Source organism: Helianthus annuus, chromosome 7 (assembly GCF_002127325.2).
Source record: "Helianthus annuus cultivar XRQ/B chromosome 7, HanXRQr2.0-SUNRISE, whole genome shotgun sequence".
Taxonomy (NCBI): domain Eukaryota; kingdom Viridiplantae; phylum Streptophyta; class Magnoliopsida; order Asterales; family Asteraceae; genus Helianthus; species Helianthus annuus.
In genome coordinates this window covers 41,582,962-41,598,455 of record NC_035439.2, presented here as the reverse complement: position 1 = coordinate 41,598,455, position 15,494 = coordinate 41,582,962, and positions in this window count along the sequence as shown.

The window sequence follows — 15,494 nt, the reverse complement described above, 5'->3', positions numbered from 1 at the left end:
AATTTTACCGTGAAAAAATTTTCAATTTTGAAGAAGAAGGTGTAGAAAACAGAAAAACAAAGCTGAAATGGCAAGAACTCTTCCTCCTGAGCTCTGATACCACTTGTAGGATCGTTTTCAGACCCGAACGAGTCGATGAGAAGAATAATTCATCAATACAAGAGGCGGAAACAAGTGTATTGATGTTATTTCAGCTGTATTCACTTTAACTTGTCGATTTTATTGATATAAAAGCCTTTTACAAACACAACGACACTTCGGCAGCACTTTGTTGCAAACCGGAAGACTTCACTAATGATTTCGCTCCAACTTCACCTATATATAGGCGACCATATTCCGCTTGAACACGTTCAAGCGGAATCACTACAATTCATCTCAAGCGAAATCAGCTACTTTAGTTTGGAGCGGAATCTGAATAAATGAGATTTCGCTTGAAATGACATAAGGTCATTTCAAGCGGAATCACTTACAATAACCATTTTCTTGGATTCCGAGCCCTAAACTATCTAAATCTATACAAAACTCGATATAAGACGAAGTCGACAGACGGATGCACCAACAATTATACATTTACAATATATGTAATAGTGTGGGCATATTATCTCGAATCATAAGAGAAATTCGTTGTGTGTTTTGTGTTACTATGCACCAAAATTTATTAAGCTGATTCCATTAGACATTGGGTTGTTTGGACGTTTAGGGTATTGCATAACCCTTCATACACACTTACTTACATTTATTATACCTTAGGTCGCGAGTAACGGACCTAACAATTAATTAACGATAGAAGTACATTATCATACCGAGCAAACAAATGTGAGTTCATTCCTCTTGAGCATGCATCCCGGTGGTTGGGACAGTCAATGGGTATCCCGGGGATGGATAAGTCTATTAGGTAAAACTGGAATGTTGGATAATGCTCTCACCCTATCACTCTTAAGTCCCATCTTTTTGTTACGGGAGAGGTAACGGGGTATTAGTTGGTAGCGCTACTTAGGTTTGGCACCCTCACCCAGTACCGGAAAGGACGGGTGTGAACTAATGACCTAGTCATGCCCAGTGCTTTGATAGGAGCACTGGGGAACGGGCAAAACATACATCAGGAGCCGTCTTGTTCAGTATCGAGATATTATCAACATTGCTTTCGGAATTGTAATCAATGAACTGAACTAAAAACTTGGTAACTAATGTTTTCGTAAAACTATGAACTCACCAGCGTTGTCTGATACACGTGTGTGCATGCTCGCGGGTTATTGATACGTGTGGATGTGGAACTTGCTTTTTGAGATGCTGGAGTGGTCATGGGTCGAGGAACATGGAAACTTGACACGAGACTAGCTGATTTCATACACTTGGGTTTTAGTTAAACTTGTAATATGATACGATGAACTATAATCACTGTTTTGTAACTCTTTATGTTAACGAATGAAAGTTTTATTTTAAAATCTTGAATGAGTTCAATGTGATCAATGGCTAGATCCTGGTACATCACATGCCTCGCGAGGTCTTCCGCATGTGGTATTTTGGGGGTGTGACAGAACGGACTTCAGACGGGTTCTTCAGCGTAACCAAACTCTTAACAGCTTCGATCTTCACGGGGTCGACGTTAATACCTTGACTATTGACAATATGAACGAGGAATTGAACCTCCTCTAGCCAGAATTCACACTTGGAGAACTTGGCATAGAGTCGATTCCCTTGGAGTAGCTCGAGAACCAAACATAGATGTTGCACGTGTTCGGCTTTCGACTAGGAATAGATCAGGATATCATCGATAAATACGATGACGAAGCGGTCAAGAAATGGTTTACACACGCGATTCATCGGATCCATGAAAACCGCGGGTGCGTTGGTTAAACCAAAAGGCATAACAACAACTCATTGTGGCCGTAACGAGTGCGAAAAGAGGTTTTGGGTATATCCTCCTCTTGAATGCGTAATTGGTGAGCATAGATCGATCTTCGAGAAACACTTAGCACCTTGTAATTGATCAAATAAATCATCGATTCGAAGCAGGGGATAGCGACTCTTGATTGTCAGCTTATTCAATTCCCTATAATTGATGCACATCCGGAATGACCCATCCTTCTTTTTGACGAAAAGGGCTGGTGCGCCCCAAGGAGAGGTGCTAAGGCGAATGAATCCTTTATCAAGCAATTCTTGGAGCTGACTCGAGAGTTCGCGCATTTCGGACGGAGCGAGTCGATAAGGAGCTCTAGCAACCGGATTGGCTCCAGGAATGAGGTCGATACGAAAGTTGATATCACTACTTGGAGGTAAACCGGGTAACTCATCGGGAAAGACGTTGGGGAATTCACAAACAACGGGGAAATCTTTCACTCCAGGATTACCTTTCTTTTCCTTCTCCGCTACTACGATGTTAGCCAAGAAAGCTCTGTATTTCTTGCGGAGATACTTGCTAGCTTGGACACACGACATGAGTTGGAGTTTCTTCGACGCGACTTCACTGTAAACACACAATAAATCACCATTAGCGAGCGAGAAGCGAATCATCTTATCGAAACAAACAACTTCAGCATGATTTTCCCGAAGGAAATCCATGCCTACTATGACATCAAAACTACCGAGTTGCATCGGAATAAGGTCGATAGGAAAGATGTGATTGTTGAGTTCGAGAGTACAATCACAAAGAATAGAATTGATAGCGACAGTTCTTCCGGTGGCAACTTCAACATCGAATGACGTAGGGAGGTGGGCGCGCTTACGATTAAGGAGCTTTTCGACTTCTAACGACACAAAACAGTTATCGGCCCCAGTATCAAATAAACACGAAGCATATATACCATTCACAAGGAATGTACCATTGACCACATTGTTGTCGGCTTGAGCTTGGCGTACATTGATGTTGAAAGTTCGTCCGCGTGCTGCTTGCTGCTGCTGTTGTTGCTGCTGTTGTTGCTGTTGTTGCTGGGGCTGCTGCTACTGGGGCTCTTGCTTCACCACCCTGTTCGGGCACATATTCACGAAGTGGTTGGGATCACCACAGGCGAAGCATGCTCTAGCATGGATCGCGGGCGCAGGAGCCGCTTGATGGCCTTGAGGAGCGGGAAGTAGAGCTTGTTGAACAGGAGCTGGAGCTGTAGCTTGACGAGGGCCAGTACGGAAGTTTGCGGTGAAGTGGTCGTACATGTTGCAATGCACACAATATCGACAGGCGATTCCCACCGGATGATGATAAGTACATGTTGGGCAAGCAGGGTGAGGACCAGTATATGCACGCTTGGCCGACGGTGCATAGGTAACTGGTGCTTCAGCTGGTCGGTGTTGAGGTTGCTGCTGAGCTGGTACAGCTTGAAGCAGGGCAGCAGTGGTGACAACGCAATTTTTGCTACTGTTGTTTTTGTTCTTCATCTTGCGACGAGAGGATTTTGACGATTGCGAAGCGGTGGCGGTTTCAGCGGTTGCGACAGTTGTAGCTTGATGCAGATTCTTGGAGGCTTTGTCCCAGACACCAGCCTTGACTCGCTTATCATTGATCTCAGCGGCGACCAGAAAAGTTTCCTCGATGGTCGTCGTCTTGGCAGCTTGGACGAAATTAGCCACACAATCCGGAAGAGCACAGATGTATTTCTTGATGGTGATTTCGGGCGTCTTGACCTGATCAGGGCAGATTATGCTGAGCTACTTGAAGTGAGCAGTCAGAGCTACATTATCACCTTCCTTCTGCTTGAGATGCTAGAACTCGTCCTCAAGCTTTTGGAGTTCATGGGGAGGGTAGAACTCTTTCATCATCAGGTCCTTCAACTCATCCCATGACAATCCATAAGCTGCGTCGTTTCCCCTCTTGTTCCTCTCGGTCGTCCACCAATATAGAGCGCGGGACTGGAAGATGTCGGTGGCGTTAATAGTTCGAAGGTTGTCAGGACAGTTGCTCTGATGCAGGGTGACTTCAAACGAATCAAACCATTGAAACATGGCCGTAAGACCATCTTCGCCGGTAAATTCTTTCGGACCGCAAGCTTTGAACTGCTTAAAGCTAAAAGTAAACTTTGGCGAATCTGTTCGGGACTCTTAGAAGACTTGCTAGCGTTTTCATTCAGCTCGCTAACAATTGCGGGATAACTTTCACGATTTGCTTAGCAACCAAAGAAGCGATACGGTTGTCTTCAGGGTTGCGATGGGAAGAGCGAGCGGTGTGGGATCCAAATGAAGACATTGTCTGCAACAGACATAGCCATAGGATTCAAAACGCTATTTCGATTAATCCTAACATGGTCTATCGAAACACCAAAAGCTACCTTATATAAAGCATAGGAACACGTCTACCATACAAGCACATAATCACAAAATCACATAATCACATTATCATATAGGCACATAAGCACAGAGCACATAAGCAAGTAGGAGCATGTTAAGCCTAGAAGCACATAAGCACGTAGAAGCAGTCAGAATACAGAAACCTATCATTCAAGGTCGTGCGCGTTCGAGAATAGCGATTGCGATTTGCGAGCATACAGCGGGTAGTATAGCATAAGAGAGCAACGATTTGTTAAGGTTTTGAGATAGAGGTGCAGTGCGATTCGTGTGTGTTGATCAAGCGAGAAGCAGAAAGCGTGTAAATCACCAAAATCGAACATCTAAACAGGTAAAACCACATAAAGCACATAAAATTTTCACATAAAATTGACAAATATCAGAATCAGCAGTTGCGGGCTCAGAATCGAAACACATAAAAATCGGCGATTGCGAGCTTGAAATCGAAAATAGATTGTCTCAGGCTGGTAGACATCGACTACCCAAAGTGATTTGACTATTCACAAAGGCTTTTGGTACACACTTTAGCTTTCAGGACTATGCTCTCGCCTCGATTTAGGCGTATGGCACGCATCCTTTCAATTACAGTGTGACTTTTAAATCGTTGGAGTCCGTCGAGACTTTGGTGAGAGCTTGTAAAACCAAATAAAGTACGGAACAAGTTCTCAAGGTTCGGGTTTCACCCCTGACTTAACAACTTCGTTCCCCATTTTGATAGAAATAGAGGAGCAATTCTGTGTTAAAGTGCGGATTTCACTCCTGATTCAATGTAAATTCTCCTGTTTATAGATAAAATGCGGGTCGAACAAGTGATTTAATCGAGGGTTTGCGGGTTTCACCCATAATCTCGTTCCAATCACCGGTTCATTTTGAAAATAGTGCAGTGCGACTGCCAAGTCGGTCCGTTAGTACTTAGACAATAGACTAGGTCATTTCTAAGACATCGACCCGGACTAGGTCGAGTCGAGTCTCACCTAATTCCCTATACTTATGGCTCTGATACCAATTTGTCACACCCCAACCAAAGGCGGAAACCTCGGGGCATGGCACTGAGCGAAACAGGCTGTCCAGGAGAAATCCATAACAACTAATTTCACATACGTTGAAATACGGGTCAATACACATAGTGTAAAGGTGAGCATACAAGTTTGATAATAATAGTGATAGAGTGTGAAATAGTTTATGCATAACCAGCATGTAACATGTACAAAGTGAAAGCAAGTAGGTTATCGACAGAGAAATATGCACAGGCGTGACTGCGAGTTGTAGAATGCGCAACACATATCCCCACTGGGACACGTGAAGTAAAGCCCTTAAAACCCCAGTCCACGATAGGTGCTGAGTCCAAACTATAGTACTATCATTGCTAAGGTGTCAGGCAACAATCGCTGTGTTAACATAATATACTAGCATTCATCGGATAACACATAACATGCAATAATCGGTCAGCGTATAAATAGTGTTTGTTTTGTGTGTAGATTGTGATTTAGAATAAATAACGTATGTAACACCCAAAAGTGCATAAAGCAAAAATGGATCGAGTATACTCATAGGTTGTGTTTAACAAGTAAACACGCTCTTGGATTGAAGGGAGCGCTGAGAGAGATTAGCTTGAACAGTTAACGATAGCATAAACGATAAGCGGCGCGTAAAATGGTGCAAAGTGATAAGTGTCGAATGGTAATCCGATCGGTTGGCAATCTGATCGGATGGCCAATCGATCGGATGTCAATCCGTTCGGATGGTTATCCGATTGGATGGCCATTCGATTGGATTGACACCTCGTTTGGTGAAGATGTGTTTGTGTATGATGGTTTGTCTTTTGAAGTTTTTGTTGTAGCATTTTGAAAACAGAGAAGTATCTCTACCCCTTCAGGTCGATCGATCGAACGGCGGTTCGATCGGGTGACGATCTGTTTAGCGAGGTATTTCTCAGAGAACAGGTTCACAACAGTGTTGTCACTCGATCGGATGGTCTACCGATCGGGTGGCAATCCGTTAGAACGGGTAGTGCATTAAACATGTTGAAAATTGTTTAGTGTTGAAGTTCCAAACATCACATGGTCGGATGGTCGTTCGATCAGATGACTATCCGATCGAACGGCAATCCGTTCGACGTTCAAAACTTTGAATAATCAATTAAAAAGTTGAAGTGTGGGACCAAGTGTAAGCCGCTCGGGCGGCTGTCCGATCGGATTGCAATCCATCCTAACAACTTGATCGTCTTGACACCTGATTGTTTTTGAAAGTTTTGCAGTTTTGATCGAGACGGTGTGATAACGTGCTGAACAACAGAAACCTCGTTAAGACTCAAGTGACCTGATCGGACGGAATCACCCTAGTCCGATCAGTTAACTGTTCGAGACGGTGGTTCACATTCAACACGAAATCGGTTGTCTCTTGGATAGAATTCAGATCTTGAACTGACACATCACTAAGAATGAGTAGAAGATCAGAACGAGCTCCGATTCTATTGGTTTTGAGTGAATTGAGTGTAAAAGAATTGAAAGAAGGTTAGAAAACCATCTTTCAATCCTTTTCACCATGAATATGTTCAGATCTATGCAAGATCCTTATTTATTCATGTGGGAATCATTCAGATCTAAGTTTTTCTTGGTGGATTGAAGCCAAAACATGACGTTCATAAGAACTCCTTGATGACATCACCATAGAACACCTCAAATCCACTGATTTCACGGTTAAAAGTTAAGATTCAAAAGAGAGAAAGATGAAGGAGTGCGTGTAGATCATAGAAGTACAAGAATTAGGTTGAAAACTTACAAGAATCGCGAGAAATATAGAGAAAGAAGAGCTTGAGTGCGGCTGGGTCGAGTGAGAGCTGTCACATCACAAATGATGTGACAGGTTAGTATTTATAGGGTTTCCCAAAAAGAAAAGTGCAATGGGTCGAGTGGGTCACCGATCGGATGGTTGTCCGATCAAGTGGCAATCAGATCGGTTAGCCATCCGATCGAGCGGTCACTCTATCGAGTGGCTCCGACGATTGAGTTTCGGCGTTTCGATTCGCGTGTTGAGCGTTGCGATGCGTTTCGGGTGAGCGGTGCGATAGTGTTACTCATTAGTTACACAATTAATCCCAACTACTATATCTAACATACAATCACTATAATTAACTTGCGTTTAGCATATGCGTTTTGATTGCGCTAGAATTGTGATTGCGTTTTAATTAATCACCACAATATAAACATAAGTAAACATGCACAAGTAACACCTAAATAACACACACACATAAAACAATATTCAGAATCTATAATTCAAGGCGCGAATGCGACTACGATGCGATAAGCGATAAAGCGGTTAAACCATGCGATAAATAGCGATATATCTCGATTATTAACAAGTACTCCACATAATACAACTAATGCGATAAAATAAATAGATTATTTACAAGTCAAAGAAGTCAAAACAGGAGTTGAGCAAGGAGTGACAGATCGCAATTAGCAATCTTTTCTTCCTTTGACTTCAATCTTGACTTTGACTTTGACTTTCGAAACACGGGGTGTTACAGCTGCAGCCTTTACGACGTCCAATATTCCAGTGCCGAAAATGTCCGCTTTTCATTAATTCCTTTACATGCCACACTATCTACATATAAGAGCTGCAAAACAGTTTTCAAATAATTATTATTACTTCTTTTATCATAGTACAATGTTAAATATAAATTGTATAAGAATGAAGTTATACCGTTAAAATAGTTAGTACGCCGCGAAAGTAGGAAGAAAGGTCCCTTGGTACCCACACCTTTTTACATCTCTTGATAATGTGTACAATGTATTTGCACCAATCTATCTTCGAGAAGTCCATATCTTCATTCGGTAGGTCAACAATTCCAGCTTTGCATAATCCGTTAAGATGGCATTCGACCATTGTGTTGACGAAAAAGGTCTAACTGTTGGAATAGTCGTATCCATTGCTATTTGATCTATTGTGGTTAGATTGTGGTTAGTAAGATCGGTAAATTAGGTGAAGGTAAGGAAAGAGATGAAATCAAGCTTGAACATCAAACCCTCCTTATCTTCTCTGAAAGATATCTTTTTGAAATTTTTTTTGCTTTAATTGTGAACTTGTTATCATGCCTTTTTTGTAAGCTCTTCCAAGTGTCGTGTTCTCTTTGGGTGGGGTAAGGGCTGACAAATCGAACCCACTATTTGGAAGACCAAGCAGCTGGTGTATAGCTTCTTCATCTACTTTGATAGCTATCTTTCCAAATTTTATTTCCATTGTGTTCGGGTCGAAATGGTCAACCACAAAGTAAGCCAACTTTCCTTGGATTGTATCAATTTTTAATGACAGTATTTTACCAAATCCCATTTTGCAGGTTATCTTCCTTTGTTTTTCAGTCAAAGAACATACACATTCGTACATCTTTCTTGGGGATGATCTTGTTCTTATGCTGAAAAGCAAAGGGTTCCTAACATTTTTTTTCAGATTCCTTTTGGTGGATTTGGCGGTTTTTGTAGTCTTTGCTTTCTTTGTAACCGCTTCAGCAGTCTTCTTCTTCTTTTTTTTTATTGATTTGTTTCCTTGTTTATAACCGCTTCTTTTCTTTTCCTCTTTTTGCCTCCTATTTCAAATTATACACGAAACTATTTTAAACCACATTGTTAAGTAATATGCATTAGTAGCAGTTTGTGTAAACATCTTAATCACAAATCATCAACTTAGATTACTTACACATGTGTAGATTGACTAATCACTCAAATTCATTACTAACTAGGATGATTTATATATGTGTAAACTGATTGATCACTCTGATTCAACGCTAACTAATGGGTTGGTAAAATTCCATAGCTTAATGGTTTTAATTTCGGTTAATTACACGAAGTTACTTTCTAGAATACACTACTTTGATATGGTTTGTGTTTTGCAGGCATTGACGGGTTTAAGGTGCATTTTGGAGATTCATTGAAGCTTTGGGTGGATGCTAGAGAGAACATAATTGAAGAAAAGGCAAAAAGAGGCAAAACTGAGCTGAACTCTGCGCTAGAAACAGTCCAAACTTCATTTTGGCTTATCCTGAGCTAGAAAATGAGTTTCGAGGCTTATAATATATGCATTTGGGGTAGCTCGACGGGACGAATCAAAATATAAGGTTTTGAAGGGACAGAAATTGACGCATTATCTGCTGCACACCGGCTGATTAGTAAAAACGGGATTTTTTTAGAGAAAAAGTCAATTTTGGAAAAGGGAGTTCAAAAACACTAGAGGGGATCATTCCTAAGGATCTAACCCATTCCCAATCATCTCTAACACCACCTACCATTCACCTCTAACCTAGAACCCTAATCCATTCCACAATCACCATTTCCATCATCTTCAATCATTCTCCATCAAACCTTCAAACCCTAACCTCCACCACTCCTCAAGGCTCAAGGTCATGGCTCAGTGTTCGTGTTCGTCGACCGGTGATCGCGTCCACCCAACCATGAGCGGCTAGTCTCTTCGGTTTCACCCTGGTGTAGATGTTGTAAGATTTTCTAGGGTTTATGCATTTGTATTTTGATTTGATTTTGTGACAAATTGTTTAGTATTTGAACCTTGGATAATTGTATTTGTTTCAAATTCGTGAATTGTCGAACGATGATAAAGTTATGACTTTGCGAAATGGTTATGTGCAATTATGCCTTATCTTAGGTTAGGATTTACATGTCCGAGGTAATGAAGTGCATTGTGGTCCGTTGTCTAAGACGTAGATAGCAATTGGCACCTAAGTTTCGTGATAGTAGTCCGTTAATCACTATATGCAATTGAATCAAGTTAAAACATGTAGGAACCCTAGGTCTTGCAATTATCGAACCGGGTGTGATCCATATTCCTATTTCTTGTTTCAACAATTTAGTTTAGTTTACAATCTTAGTTAATCACATGTTGTTTTAAGAATAACATCAATTTGTCGGTTCACTCCGATTTATTTTCCAAATGAAACAAACTTATAAAAATTAGCAAACTTCATAATCACTTTGTACATTTTTTTTTGTAAATAGTCTAACTAATCGAACAGGTCGTGCAGTACTGACCACATGCTCTTCGTGGATACGATACCCGACTTACCCTAGCGACTTAGGTTTAATTGGGTTTAATTGGTTTTTTTTTTTTTTTTGCTCTTCGTAACATTTTCTGATTTTTTTTTTTGCCTCACATGAGTTGGAGGGGTCGTCGGCGACGCCCCTAGGGTCGTCGGTGACGCCCTGCAATGAAGCCCGTCGGCCAAGAATCGCGTAACCAGCTATTTAACCTGTCGGATGGAAGCGAGATCAGGGGAGGCCGTCGACGACGGGTCCCCAGTCGTCGGCGACGGGCCTTAAAATCCCCAAACGCTGAATTTTGTCTTCTTTGGTGGAAAACGTTTTTTATTGGCTCTTGGCCATTGAATACGGGAGTTACACATTGTTTATGAGTTTGAATCATATTTTGGAGCCTATTCCTTAACACACTTCACCTACCAATCGATATCGATCACATACATCATCCGAATCAACGGAATTAGAACCCTAGTTCATCACCATTACATTCATCTTTCAATTCATCCATCATCACCATCTTACCCAAAACCCTAACCACTAATTCCTCCATATTCAAGCTTCAAGATAACAATGTTCAAGTTCTCATCATCCGGTGATCAAGTTTCGTCGATCATGCACGGCTAATTCCTTGGAGGTTTCACCCCGGTGTAAACTTTTGTAAGATTAGGTTTTGCTATGTGTTGATTTTTGATTTGTGACAACTTGAATTACATTTGAACCTTTAGACAATTGTCCTTCGTTGTATTGTATTTGCGAATTGTCGAATGAACGATTAAGTTTGACTTTGTGAAATGAATATGCGTATTTATGCCTTGTCTATTGATAGGATTTGTTAGTCCAAGGTAATGAAGTGCATCATGGTCCGTTGCCTATGACGTTGATAGTGATTGGCACCTAAGCTTTGTGATTATTGATGTGACAACCCTCACTAAATCAGGTATCCGTACGACTTAATTAATAATTAATTACTGCTTAATTACTGTGCTTACCTGAAATTGTGGATAAACTACTACTTGAATTACCGATACATGTACATACCTGCATCATACTTTATTTACTGTCACTACATTATTTACATGCTGAACTTTAGTGACAAACATGATGCACAAAAGCACAGTAGCACTATGAACGGATAACCTATCAAAACATGCTGATATAGCCAGCATCAGGCAGACACTGCCTCTAAGGCCTGTATGAGCCAGAGATATTTTAATACACTAGAAGAGAGTGTAGGGATATAAGGGTTGTAGTACTGTGTCACTAGGAATAAGTTACAGTGACCGGATGTGCCTAAAACGTACTCTAAGTACAAAATTCAGCACTTTAACTAAAAATTCAGCATTTGGTTAACTAATAAAGTGCCAAAACATGAGAAAAATATTACTAGACACTTTCCAAAGTGTCGGGAATAAGTTGTGTCACTAAAAATGATAATACCGACACTTTAAAGCTTTGTTAAGCGTTTTAACGGATCACTATTCAACCGAACAACCGGACTATACCCGGAACATAAAAGTATTGCCATTTACATTGTTTAGCTTTTTCTGAGCCAGTTAGGGACCCTGAATACCCGAACACACGCTATAATGCATGACACACTAGTAACCAAGTTAATCCCTAACTTAACTTAACTAACCTAACTATATCTTAACTAATAGTTAAAATGGAACCGGGTAACCCCCCCCCCCAACCGAACTCGTCCCCTTTGGGGGACACCCTTGTCCTTCTTGTGATTAAAATAATCAAACATGTCCCATATCTATTAGACATAAAATCCTTTGGGTAATGATCTTAACATTTGCCTATAAGTTCTACACTTAACACACTAACACTTTCACTCAACACTCACCAACACACACTCTCTCCCTCTCTTCACAAAGCTCTCGGCCGAACCCCCTACAACCATCCATCCATCGTCGAGCTTTGATCAAGCAATTCCAAGTGTATACAAGTGCTAAGGATCACATACGAGGAGGCTTGGTGCATTCGGAACGTGAAGGACCTCTTCTCATTGCTTTTATCCACCCAATCTTCGACTAGATTCTTCCCTAGCCTCGAGCTACTAGTAAGTTGCTATAAACGCACTCTCGATCTATTTTAAAGTGGTTAAAATGAAGTGTGACGGTTAAAACTCATAAACTTACAAGATGATACGTAAAAGTCTACTAAAATGTTAAAGATGTTGGTTAAAAGCTATCATGTTGTGTAAATCTTGTAAGACTTGTCTTGTGATGATTATTTAGTGCCGATCTATGTTGTGGTAGCTCGGATCATCGTCTAACCCGGATTGGTCATGTTCATGAAACATGACATAGAGTATGTTCAAGGATGAAAGAGGTTAAATGATGAAACTCTACCACACACTAAACATGAACTTGTGTAAAATCGACTTTACTTATGAAATAGTGTTCAAAACTAGTAGATCTACGGATCTACAAACGGTATTTTCAAAGGACCAAGTGTCAAAGAAATCATATTTTCTAAAACCGGATCTTACACGAACAAGAATGATTTTTAAACACACAAGTGTGTAGAAACTTGTGTAACACTAAATTTCGACAAAGAACTAGTTTTGTCAAATTTTACAAGAAGTTGTAAAGATGGAGTTTCTTTAAAAACGATGCTTTTACAAAACCGGATTGATTTATATAAAGATCCACTGAAAGTAATGGGATTTACTTCATATTCCGGACAAACCACAAGTTCATGTAATTTATGCGATTTGTATATATTTTGACTAATTTGATGGTTTGGAAATTGTTTTGGTTGAATGAGAAAATTGTTGATTTGAATTATAAAAGAAAATGATACGCTTGAAAGCGTGGCCACCTCTAGTTACAGGGGAAACTCTGGCGAAATTTTTCTAAAAACCTAACACTTAAAAGTATTTTCATCACAAGTGTTACAAATGTATTTTTGACTTGTATTCAACATGTAAATTTCGCCACGACTTTATTTACAAAATATCGGAGGTGGGATTTTCACAAAATAAAAACTTGATAAATATATATTTAGTATATATTTTCACAACAACACTTGTGTGAATCTTTATGATTATTTTGTGAAATATACAAATATTATTTTTGGGTAAAAACAATATTACCAAAGGTTAACAACTCCAAAATAATTCGAACGCCTTTACGATAAATATTTAAGTTACAACGTTAATTATTATTCCCACTCGATCTTTAAAACGTAACTTTCGCATTTTAAGGAAATATTTATGAACGCGTATTTTTGTCAAGGTATTATTTTGGGAAAGTCATATGTATTAAATGTTGGACTCTGTATGCCCAAGACACATATTAAATTGATGTGGCTAGTACGTTATGATCCAAGTCGAGTCATACCCAATAACAAGCTAGACAAACACTTATATTATTTATTTGTGATATGATCAAACAAATAAATATTAACACTTACAATATTTAGAAATTGGTTTTCTAAATAATTACACTTGAGAAACTAATAAATTATATGGATAATTTATTTTGAGAGAATATTTTATTTTGTTATTTAATGGGTTAAATAACAATATAAAAGATTACATAAAGTCTTGCAAACATATGGTGTAATATTTTATAAAAGGTATAAAATAAACAAGACTTAAATTTTATAAAAGAATTGAATTTATTTTTTTTTTTTATAAAATAAGCTAGGCCGCCCCCCCCCCCCCTTCCCAAGACAAAAGGGCCAATCATTTTACATGCACTTCTTACAAGTTAGATGGGTTCTTATTGGATGGTCTTTCCAAGACCATTTTGGTCCAATTACCTTTCATGCATTTGCATGTGTAAGAAGGCATGTGATTGGGTGGATTGGAGGTGATCATCTCTCATGCCTTTATAACCATTTTTAGTTCACAAAATTGGTAAGACTTGTGTTATTTTGGCTCTCAAAATCGGCCATTAGAAGGGGTTCTCAAGGTTTTCGGTTTTGATCAAGTGTGTTAAATCCTAGCTAATCTTGTGGTGTTTGTTGGAAGCTTGGGGTATACAAGCTTGAGGTCTTCTACTCTTGAGGACAACCATTTCAAGAATCATCATCCCTTTCATCATCCTATTACTCCAAGAAGGTAGTTTTTCTAAACACCCTATGGTTATGTTTGATAGTATGCATCTTCATATATGGATCCGGGTTTTGGGATTTTGCATTAAAATGGTTTTATATCTTATAAAAGTAACATGTTTTAAACATTATTTCCGCTGCGTTTTTATTTCATATGGATGAAATTGCCTTGATAAACATGTTAAAATCCCATCAATGGCATCTAGAGCCGCTTATGTGAGTGCATACTTCAATAGATTAAAAATTTCGGGTTTCGGGTTTGAATAAAACCCTATGGCCGAAAATTTTAACATGGTTAACCCTTTGTTTTTCAAGATTATTTTCTTACATGCATAAGAGAATCTTGAAAAATTTATTTATATGGATGATTTGCTTGTTTGGACAAAACTTACCTTTTCGGTTTTTTGAACATAGCCGAAAATGTTTATAAAAGGGAACCATTTTTTTATGCTTCTTGAAATTAATATATATATATTTGGATATATATTTTGGTGCATATGACCTAGCCATGACCTTGTGTTGAATGATTGTGATTTTATTTCAATGGGTTGTAATAATTATTATTTTGTTCTTCCATTAGAAGATATGTAATTTATTTATTTTCATTTGGTATGTAAAATAAATAGATTAGGTGCATTTTATTTTACTAGAAAAATGTATTAGGATATATTTTGTAAAAGAAGATGCACACAAAAATGAGCTTTTGGTTTGGACCATAATATTCGGTCCAAAGAACCTCATCGTTCTCAACAGGATTTTAACCCGATAACCAAAACTCATTTTTTTGGAGTCCAAAGGAGTTTGGAGCTGAATATAACAGACTTTTGGAAGCCCAAAGAAGGTGGAGAAATCACAACACAAGAAGGAGACTTGAAGCATTTGGATGCGGGATCAAGTGGGAGTTCAACGACACATCGCTTGTGTCATTTTTCACCCTTTAGGAAGGACCTTTTGGCACACTTGTTTCGTCTAACAATTGTTGTCAAAATAGTTGGCTATGGTTATGCACCTATTATTATGAATGATGTGCTTAGTTGGTTGCTTATTTTGTTGTTTAGATGATATGTCGATATGCATGACTTAACAAACTAATAATCAACAACAAGC